A 9,926-nucleotide genomic window follows, 5' to 3' on the forward strand; every position below is an offset into this window, starting at 1 on the left:
TATACCCTTTTTGTATTTAATTAAATGAAAAAAATTAACCAAATAATTACCATCATGCCACTCACTTTAATCTCAAGATCATAAAAATCAAGGGCCCAGATCAGTTCACGCAGTTCACTCTTGGGATTTTGTTCACGTTTGAACCTAATCCTATATATATATATATATATATATACACATATACATACACACTATATTATAATATATAAGAGAAGGACGACAATGTAATTTTACATAATTCTAGCTTTATTAATACAACTTTTAAAACACATAATGCAATCATTTGAAACATATACTATGAATTTTAAACGGTTATAACTTTTTCTTTTATTAATATTTTTTTAGAAATTTTTTTTCCCTTCAATTTAAGTATGATATTGTTATATTCTTTTTAGTTGTAGAAAAAATAATGTTATGTGATTATGAGTGTCTATATTCCATGCTACATCGCGCATACACCCACTAATGTGTATGTATCAGTATGTATGTTTTTATGTAAATAAAAACTGAAAAAGCTAATGTTAATTTCCCCTGTATTAATTAGAAAAAAATTCTTCCCCTCACACTAGCACTAGCACTGTTCAATTTCCTTTGGTTTCTATTGGTGCATACTCTCCACTTTTTTGGTTTTTATTGGTGCATACTTTCCACCAGCAATAACACATTCCACTTCTTTTCATTTGTTTTTCTTTCCTTTTCTAAATTGTTGTACAAGGAAAAGGAAGCATATGAAGAATCATTATTAATTCCTCTAAAACAAGTTGTTGGCGTTAGCTTCTCCCGCCGAACGCCATGATGGGCGAACTCCATCACGAACCATACCATAATCTCCGCTGACCGAATTCAAAAACTTAAGCCCTCCTTCGCTGGAAAACCTTCCATCGTCTCAAATCTGAAATGCCCAAAATTCTAAATCCGAAAATACAATAATTCATACTATTGTCTAATAAAATTCGGGCATGACCCGTTCGTAAAATAAGCAATTCCCTGTTTAATAACATTCAACAATTGACCTACAACGCATTTTAAAAAGACATAGTAAATTTCATAACACTCAAGAAACTTTCAAAACGACCATTACAACTAGTGTTTGACAAAAGATTTACAACTTCAAGTTTAGAGTTTATAACTACCAACATAGCCTAATTAAACCAAAATATTGACCCATTGATGATACATCAATGAATGCGGAAGCGCATAAAGGCGTTCAAGGTGTGTTCGGTTCCGAGCGATGCAATAGCATTTAAACATGAGATTTACCTACAACCAATACAACAAACAACATTAGCGTAATACTCATATTTCAACTAACGCATTAATGAACTTGGTGAACCAATAATCACCATTTAAATTTTGAACCATACATGACTAAGTCATTCTTATACTCGGCTTTCTTGTTTATGTAACCAACTTCGTTACATCTTTCTCTCCAAATCATTCTATCATAACCCGTTTACACGGAACATTAAGAAAACTTCACTTATTCATTCTCATTCTAACCCGAACCGACCCATTCATCACGGACCGGTACGGAGCTCTACTTTCGCGTTCTCATTTTAATACAATGACTACCATTAAGAAACTAATATTTAAAGTAACAAACTACTAATGTTGTTGAATAAACTTGTAATTAGCAAACTTACCTCGATCTTGAGCCTTTGGTTGTGAACCGGAACTAGCTCCTTCTTCTTTCTATCCTATACATAATTCATTCTTATTTAGATTATATCACTTGTACCCATAACACTTACATTCAAGTACCATTCCTATTTTATATCACAATTGACAATATATCAATTTCCTCATACAAAACCATTTGTTCATATCTCATTCAGAGCTACTTAAATTGTCATTGAGGCATTTCATCAAACACCTAGTGTGCGTACAACATATTAAGCATTATGTACATGTATCCTATGCATAATTTCACTAGATATCATCATAATTCACATAATCAACCCTTCTTGCACAAATCATTCATCCTACACATAATAATCTATCAATGTTCTAGTATTCATACAATTATTCATAGAAATTACTCTATTTAATCAAATTACATAATCATCATCCTACTAGAACAAGTGGGTTTTCCCCTAAATCTTTAGTAAATCAAATTCAAGCATAATACACCTTCTAACTAGTGATTCCAACTCACATATAAACTCAATTTCATACTGATTCACGGATTGGTAAAAACCCACTTCATCAAGATTCATCAAAACATAAATTCTATCTTACCTTATGTTCAAAATACTTGGATTAGGGAGTAAATAGGTACATGCATTCGATTTGTGTCAAGAACCACCATTAATTGCTGAACTTTGACATCAATAGAACAAGTAGGGTTTCTCCCCTTTTCCCCCTTTTGGTCGCGATGTTATTTACCAAATCTTACACATTCCTTTAATCTCAATAATCCATATCTTACACATTCCTTTAATCTCGCGATGTTATTTACCAAATCTTACACATTCCTTTAATCACGATGTTATTTACCAAATCTTACACATTCCTGAAATGTGTGAAACGATTGAATTGGCATATACATGTAGTAACTACAGTTAACAAATTCCTTTAATCTCAATAATCCATAAAGGTTATGGATTCCAATTCCTACTTGCAAAGATTTGTGCATCAAGCAAGCTTTTCATCCTCTTTAACACATATGTTTGAGATTTTCATCATATGTATTGCAAGGTTTATAAAAATTCGCATGCGAATTAAGTAGGCAATATTAACATATCTAATTTAATAAACAAATTACCCTGGATTAGAGCAGGGCCAGTCTCCTTATCTGCCCCCTCTACCACCACCGCCACCAGCTCTACCGCCTCCTTTGATATCCACCTTCACCTGAATTTAAAGATAACAAAAGCACAAACTCAACCAACTGTTCAAAAATGAAAATTAGAGATGAAATTCTTGTGACGTACTAACGTTGATTTTGTGTATTATCATTGTATCCTCCACCACCACCGCCGCCACCATAACCTCCACCTCCGCCACAGTTTCCGCCATAAGATCCGCCTCCGCCGAAGCAGATCTAATACCTTAGATGCCTTATGAACAACGTCCCGGCAAATCACTGTAGTTTTCTCGGTCCGATGTGAACAATACTTATCGGAAAATCGGTAATACGCTCCATCTCCATGATTCGATGCTGATTTTCTCAAACCAAAGACTGAATTTTTCGCCGTTGATGATTTGTAGAGGCTGATTCAAGGAAAAGTCTATTTTGAAGGGTCTATTTAGGGTTAGTGTAGAAGAAGAGAAACACGTTTGGATCCAGCCCTCCATGATGGTGGTTGTTCTCTAACCCTTGACAGGATAGAGAAAGAAGACACCGTTGTTGGTTGTTTGTGAAGACTAATTTGCAAGCAGGGCATTTTGGAATTTTGTCGGTGCACTGTTGCACCGACCTTTTTCTTTAATAGTTATATAATATGTTGATGCACTATTTAATTAATACTGTTAGAGAAATACAATGTATTTTATAAAATATTACCGTAAAATAAAAAAATACAATAATTAATTCCTTTTTACTAAATCACCCTTAATACACGGGTCTGTAACATTTATAAATCAAAATATTATTCAATCTAAGTTTTTTTTATATTTAATACGTGTAATATACGGGTTTATAAGCTAGTACAATAATATTAGGATGATCAATGAGAAAAGAACACTAATTTTATACATCAAATTTGAAGTAACGAAAATTATGAAAATGGACCCTTCAATATATAACAAGAGGTTTACAAACATGTGGATGAAATCCGAAACAAATAGTTCATCACAAAAAAGAAACTCTTTTGTGTAACAAACTTGCGTGACTTAACATTTTTACGTATGTTTTTTGTTTGGTTTAGCGGCGCTGTCGCAACGCACGGGGTCCTAAAAACCCGTTATATATATATATATATATATATATATATATATATATATATATATATATATATATATATATATATATATAGTTCTTTGAAGTTGTTTCAACTTATGTTTCATAAAAAAATAATAAGGTGCTCCTCACACACACCCGTATTCACAAACACACAAAAAAATGCTTTTATTGCCCTCACATTCTCATGAGATAAACATTATATTACACTGAATGTGAGTATAGACGTACAGGGTAGGGATCCTGTACATTAATCCTGAAGTGTGAGAAATGTATTATAACATTATATATAACAGTATATAACACCATATAAACACCGTATAACAATATGTAACACCATATAATACCATATCACACTACACACTATGTAACATTATATGACACTATATAACAATATATAACACTATACATCTATCATATACATGTTATCAGACAAACTATAGTGTTATATTTCTTATATAGTGTTATATCGTGTTACATAGTGTTATATGGTGTTACATATTGTTATACGGTGTTTATATGGTGTTATATAGTGTTATATATAGTGTTATATAACACTTCTCACACTTCTGGATTAATGTACATAATCCTCAATCTAGACGTACATGTCATTGTTTTTTTTTTGACAAAATTGCAGGAAATAACCTTTATGTTTGTCTCAAACTACACTTTATACCTTTCATTATGAAATCGGCAAAAACCAACCTTTATGTTATTTTTTGATACAAGGGTCAACCTTTAACACAAACGATGTTTGTTTTTCTTGTTAACCCCCCTCACACGCAATGCATGAGAGGGTATTTTGGTCTTTTTAAATCCTTTTCAATATATATTTAAAAAACACCACAAAACCCACCATGAGCCTCCATTACTTCATCTCCAAGAACCACCATAAACAATTCTACAACCAACTTCTCCACCCCAAACACAACAAATCCTTTAATCTTAAATTATCATCCTCCTCTAAAACCTCAATCACCGAGATATTCGATTTCATGACAAAGAAGAAGATGTATATATGCCGTTGAGTAACATGAGGCAGTGGACTCGAAACAAGCCCAGAGGCTTTGGTGAAGGCAAAGTCTATGACACCACCCTTGAAGATAAGTTATTGCATGAGCTGGAGTAGAGTAAGGCTGCTCAACTTGTCAATATCAATAACCTCAAGAACAATCCCAACAACCCCCTTCCCCAAACCAAAGGTTCTCTCCATCTCTCTTCAAATACTAGTCAGTCTCATTTTGCAAAATCATAATCCTTTTTTAATTTTATTTCAGAAGTGGTTCAGAAGCAAATCAGATGTGAAATAATGCCATCTGCTATTGATAGAAAAGAAAGCCCTCTGCCAGTTTTCAATGCCACTATGGCTCCTCCTGTTACTGAAACACCACTTGACCCATGTCTTGATATGTTGAAAATTGGTGATGTTGACCTTGTATCAGCAACCGATGATGATGATGACAACAGTTTTGGAAATGTGGTTGAAGAAAAACATGAAGCTGAAGTGAGTTCAGAGTCATTAAAGAAACAGAAGGTGATTACGGAAAAGGGGAAGAAGACAACAACCAAGAAGAAAGTAGAGACTACACCAAAACAGAGCCGTCCCCGAATACTCTTGAAAACAATTTAGGCCTCGGGCGACGAAAAGAATTGGGCCCAAAATTATGGTTGAGGGTAAATGAATTACAAAAATAAAAACTTAGTGAAGAAGCAAAGAATCAATCTTGAGACCTTTACATTATTTTGAGAAGGTTTTTGCCACTACCCCACCAATATTTTTTTTGCATAATATACGGATAAATATACTAAATATATAATTTAATAAATATATACAAGCTTACAAAGACTTTTCGGGCCCTTTGAAATTTTGGGCCTCGGGAGTCGGCACGGGTTTGCCGGGCCCAGAGCCGGCCCTACCAAAACTCAGTATTTCTAGATCTGCAAACAGGTTAATATTAATATTTGTTTTTGTTTTTAGTTTCATGGTTAAGAAATTTCGTTGTTCACAACAAAACCCAGTTTTAAACATTCCAGTTCAGTGCTTTGTAAAATTGGGTTGTGTTTTTTTTTGTTACAATTTTTGCAGTGCCTATTCATTTTGCAGTGGTCAGTGTTTGTTTTTGTTACGATTTTTGCAGTGCCTATTCATTGATGTAAAACATATGAAAATGTTTTTTAATCAATCAAAGCTGAACCAAAATCATTGATGTTCGTCATTTTGGTATTCAATTGAAAGGTTTCATGTGTCTTTCACTCTCTGTTGACATCAATGGGTACCAATTTTTATTTATTTCCTTTGCAAGTTGATGAAAATGGTCATAGAGTGTGGTGGTCGGTTGTTTTACACAGTGATAAACGACGGTGGTTCTGTGGTTTGATTTTCTTTGCTTTGTTGAACAAGATGATAACCCCTCATTTGGTGGTTTTGTGTTTTTTTTAATATATATTAAACATGGATTTGAAAAGACCAAATTGGCATGTGAGGTGACTTAACTAAGAAATTTAATAGAGTTTGTGGTAAAGGTTGATCCTTGTATCAAAACATGAACATAAAGGTTGGTTTTTGCCGATTTCATAGTGAAAGGTATAAAGTTTAGTTTGAGGCAAACATAAAGGTTGATTTATGCAATTTGGTCTTATTTTATATGCATACCTAATTCATGCTATAAAAATATGTATATAAATAGAGTTGGATCTAAATTATAATAACACAAGCTCTCTTCATCTTTCTTTATATTTAAAAGGAGTAATACAACCTCAAATGACAACTGGTACAATGGTGAGGCCTGTAGGAGCATATGTAATGGTATTATCAATAAGCTGTTTTGCCTTGATCGTGTGCCATCGATGTAAGTTCTCGTTATATAACCATTTTTTTTATCATTTCTTACTTTCTAATAAACAATAAACAATTTTATAACTCCTCCCACAAATTATTCTCTCTAATAATTAGGCAAAATCATTTTATCATATACATTTCGAATTTATCCTACACATATTGAAAATTATGATAATGTTGATTAGAAAGTAAGAAATGATAAAAAATGGTTAGATAACGAGAACTTACATCAATGGCACGCGGACAATGCAACAAAGCTTATTGATAATACCATTACATGTGCTCCTACGAGCCTCACCGTTGTATCACTTGTCATTTAGGTTGTATTACTCCTTTTAAATATAAAAAAAGATAAAGAGAAGTTGTGTTATTATAATTTAGATCCAACTCTATTTATATGCATATTTTGATATCATGAATTATGTATGTATAGAAAACAATGGCGTGTACTACCCACATGCATGTGGTGCTTATCTAGAATTATATATATATATATATATATATATATATATATATATATATATATATATATATATATATATATATATATAGAGAGAGAGAGAGAGAGAGAGAGTTAGGATCCTGTAAAAAAGGCCTAAAGTGTGAGAAAGGTAAGAAAGAATCTCAATCATTAGATCTTTTGATCTAATGGTTGAGATCAATAGGGACCAAAATGTAAAATATTTTTCTTAATTTGGACTGAATTGAAAATTATAGGGGTAATAAAGTCTTTATATCCATTTAAAATAGGAAACTGTAAATCAAAATTCCTATAATTCCGATCTCTCTCTCCAATTGATCGTACAGGTTCTCTCTCTCTCTACAATTTCAAAACCTTAATGCCGCTAAACCTCCATATCTCGACTTCTTGTGCCCCGATCAATCACGCACATGATTCTTTGTTGCTTCATGATTTCCAACTAGCCTAAGAGATGTTCGGTTCCCATTTCGTTTTGATCTCAGATTAAAGCATCTCAACCAAGCGAACCAGGGTTCGTGATCTTGGTCTCCAAACTTGATTCAGGGTTCGTCTATCTCTATAATCGATCGAACAGCGGCGACGACGAGCGGCAGCGGCGACGGCGAGCGGCGACGGCGAGCGGGCAGCGGCAGTGGTTGTGCGGATCGGCAGCGGTGGTGCAGCAGTGGTGGTGCCGGAAGTGCCAGTGGTGGTGCCGGAAGTGGAGAAGATGATACAGAGGTGTTATTTTTTTTCTTCACTGAATGGTGTTATATCTTGTACTGAATGATATTATTTTTGTACGGAATGGTGTTATTTTTGTACTGAATGGTGTTTTTTTTTATTTACTGCTGAATGGTGTTATTTTTGTGTTGAATGGTGTTATTTTTGTACTTAATGGTGTTATTTTTGTACTGAATGGTTTTTTTTATCTACTGCTGAATGGTGTTATTTTTGTGCTGAATGGTGTTATTTTTGTGCTGAATGGTGTTATTTTTGTACTGAATGGTGTTATTTTTGTACTGAATGGTGAATGGTGTTATTTTTGTGCTGAATGGTGTTATTTTTGTACTGAATGATGTTATATTCTTGTACTGAATGGTGTTTTTTTATTTACTGCTGAATGGTGTTATTTTTGTACGAAATGGTGTTATTTTTGTGCTGAATGGTGTTATATTTTCTGAATTGTGTTATATTTAAAACACCATGTATGAACATCCTCTGAATGGTGTTATATTTATGGACGGTTATAAGTCCTAAAATCCAGGTTTTTCTCTCTTCAAATCCTTAAATCAAGGATTACCATATTTGAATTTGTTAATGCATTTACAATTATACCCTTTTCAATTAATTTAGATCTAATGGTTGAGATTCTTTCTTACCTTTCTCACACTTTTGGTCTTTTTTACAATAACTTCACCCTATATAGAGTGTGTGTGTGTATATATATATATATATAGGGTAGAGTGAACACTAGTGTATTTGCAAACTGAGTGAACAAATCCTGGCCATTGATCTACACACGTGTATGGCCAGGATCCCATCATCAAATCGTAAAATACATTACTGTATTTCAACATCAAATCCTGGCTATTGATCTACACACGTGTATGGCCAGGATTAGTTCACTCAGTTCGCAAACTACACTAGTATTCGCTCTTGAACATAATCATATATATATATATATATATATATATATATATATATATATATATATATATATGGGGCCGCTAGAATGAGAACCACCTCGAGTTGTAAGAACCGCGAGAACTACTTGATCCGGGGCGAGGTGGACCAATTTTTTTTTCAAAAACGTAGATGCATGTATTATAAACACATTCGTAAAAAAAATTTAAAAAAAATGTCGTGCGTGTAGTTTTTTACACCACAAGTTTGTGGTGTAAAAAACTACACGCACGACATTTTAAATTTTTTTTTTACGAATGCGTTTATAATACATGCATCTACGTTTTTGAAAAAAAATTGGTCCACCTCGCCCCGTACGGTGTGGTTCTCGCGGTTATTACAACTCGAGGTGGTTCTCATTCTAGCGGTCCCCTATATATATATAGAAAAAGTATATCGTACATTACGGCTTAACGTACTTCACGTACAACAACGTGCGTGATTTGTTCTATAACATGCGTAATTAATGTTTTCAATATGCGTGATTATTGTGTTTCAACATGCGTGATTTTGAAATTTTGAGTTATAACGTGCGTGATTTTAAAATGAACGTGCGTAATTAACTGTCGTACGTGATGTACGTTAAGCCGTAATGTACGTTAACCTTCCTCTCTCTCTCACTCTCTCTCTCTCTCTCTATATATATATATATATATATATATATAGTGGAGAGTTCAAATGAGAAGAAATTTTTTGTAAGAAGAAAAAAGAAGAAATTTCAACAAATAAGAATGATTTATTTTACTTCATTTAATATAAGTATTTAATGTTATTATAAGGGTACATTGGTAAATCTACATAGGTCATTAATTTGTAGTCTTCCTCTTTAATAGCTAATTACATTAAATTTTTTGAAACTTATCTTCAAAATAAATATTTTTTTCAAAAAAATAAAATAAAATAATTTATAGTGTAAGATAAATTACGAGTTGTGTAGGATAAATTACAAGTTGTGTAGGATAAATTACAAGTTGTAGGATGAATTTCGAAATATGTAGGATAACTTTTGATGTGTGTAGGCAAAAAAAAAAAATAGTGTG

At 33.0% G+C, this 9,926-nt stretch overlaps 2 long non-coding RNA genes across 2 annotated transcripts; one reads left to right on the forward strand and one right to left on the reverse strand.

The window, feature by feature from the left end:
* Nucleotides 1-656: 656 nt before the first annotated feature.
* On the reverse strand, nucleotides 657-3,901 carry LOC118483185. The gene is made up of 4 exons (XR_004869802.1): nucleotides 2,938-3,901; nucleotides 2,765-2,853; nucleotides 1,644-1,697; nucleotides 657-1,260 (listed from the first exon to the last, which is right to left on the reverse strand). It is a non-coding gene; the product is annotated as an uncharacterized LOC118483185 (long non-coding RNA).
* A 475-nt stretch (nucleotides 3,902-4,376) lies between these two features.
* Nucleotides 4,377-5,463, forward strand: LOC118483186. The gene is made up of 2 exons (XR_004869803.1): nucleotides 4,377-5,103; nucleotides 5,179-5,463. It is a non-coding gene; the product is annotated as an uncharacterized LOC118483186 (long non-coding RNA).
* The last annotated feature ends 4,463 nt before the right edge of the window (nucleotides 5,464-9,926 follow it).

The sequence above is a fragment of the Helianthus annuus genome, chromosome 10 (genome assembly GCF_002127325.2).
Source record: "Helianthus annuus cultivar XRQ/B chromosome 10, HanXRQr2.0-SUNRISE, whole genome shotgun sequence".
NCBI lineage: Eukaryota > Viridiplantae > Streptophyta > Magnoliopsida > Asterales > Asteraceae > Helianthus > Helianthus annuus.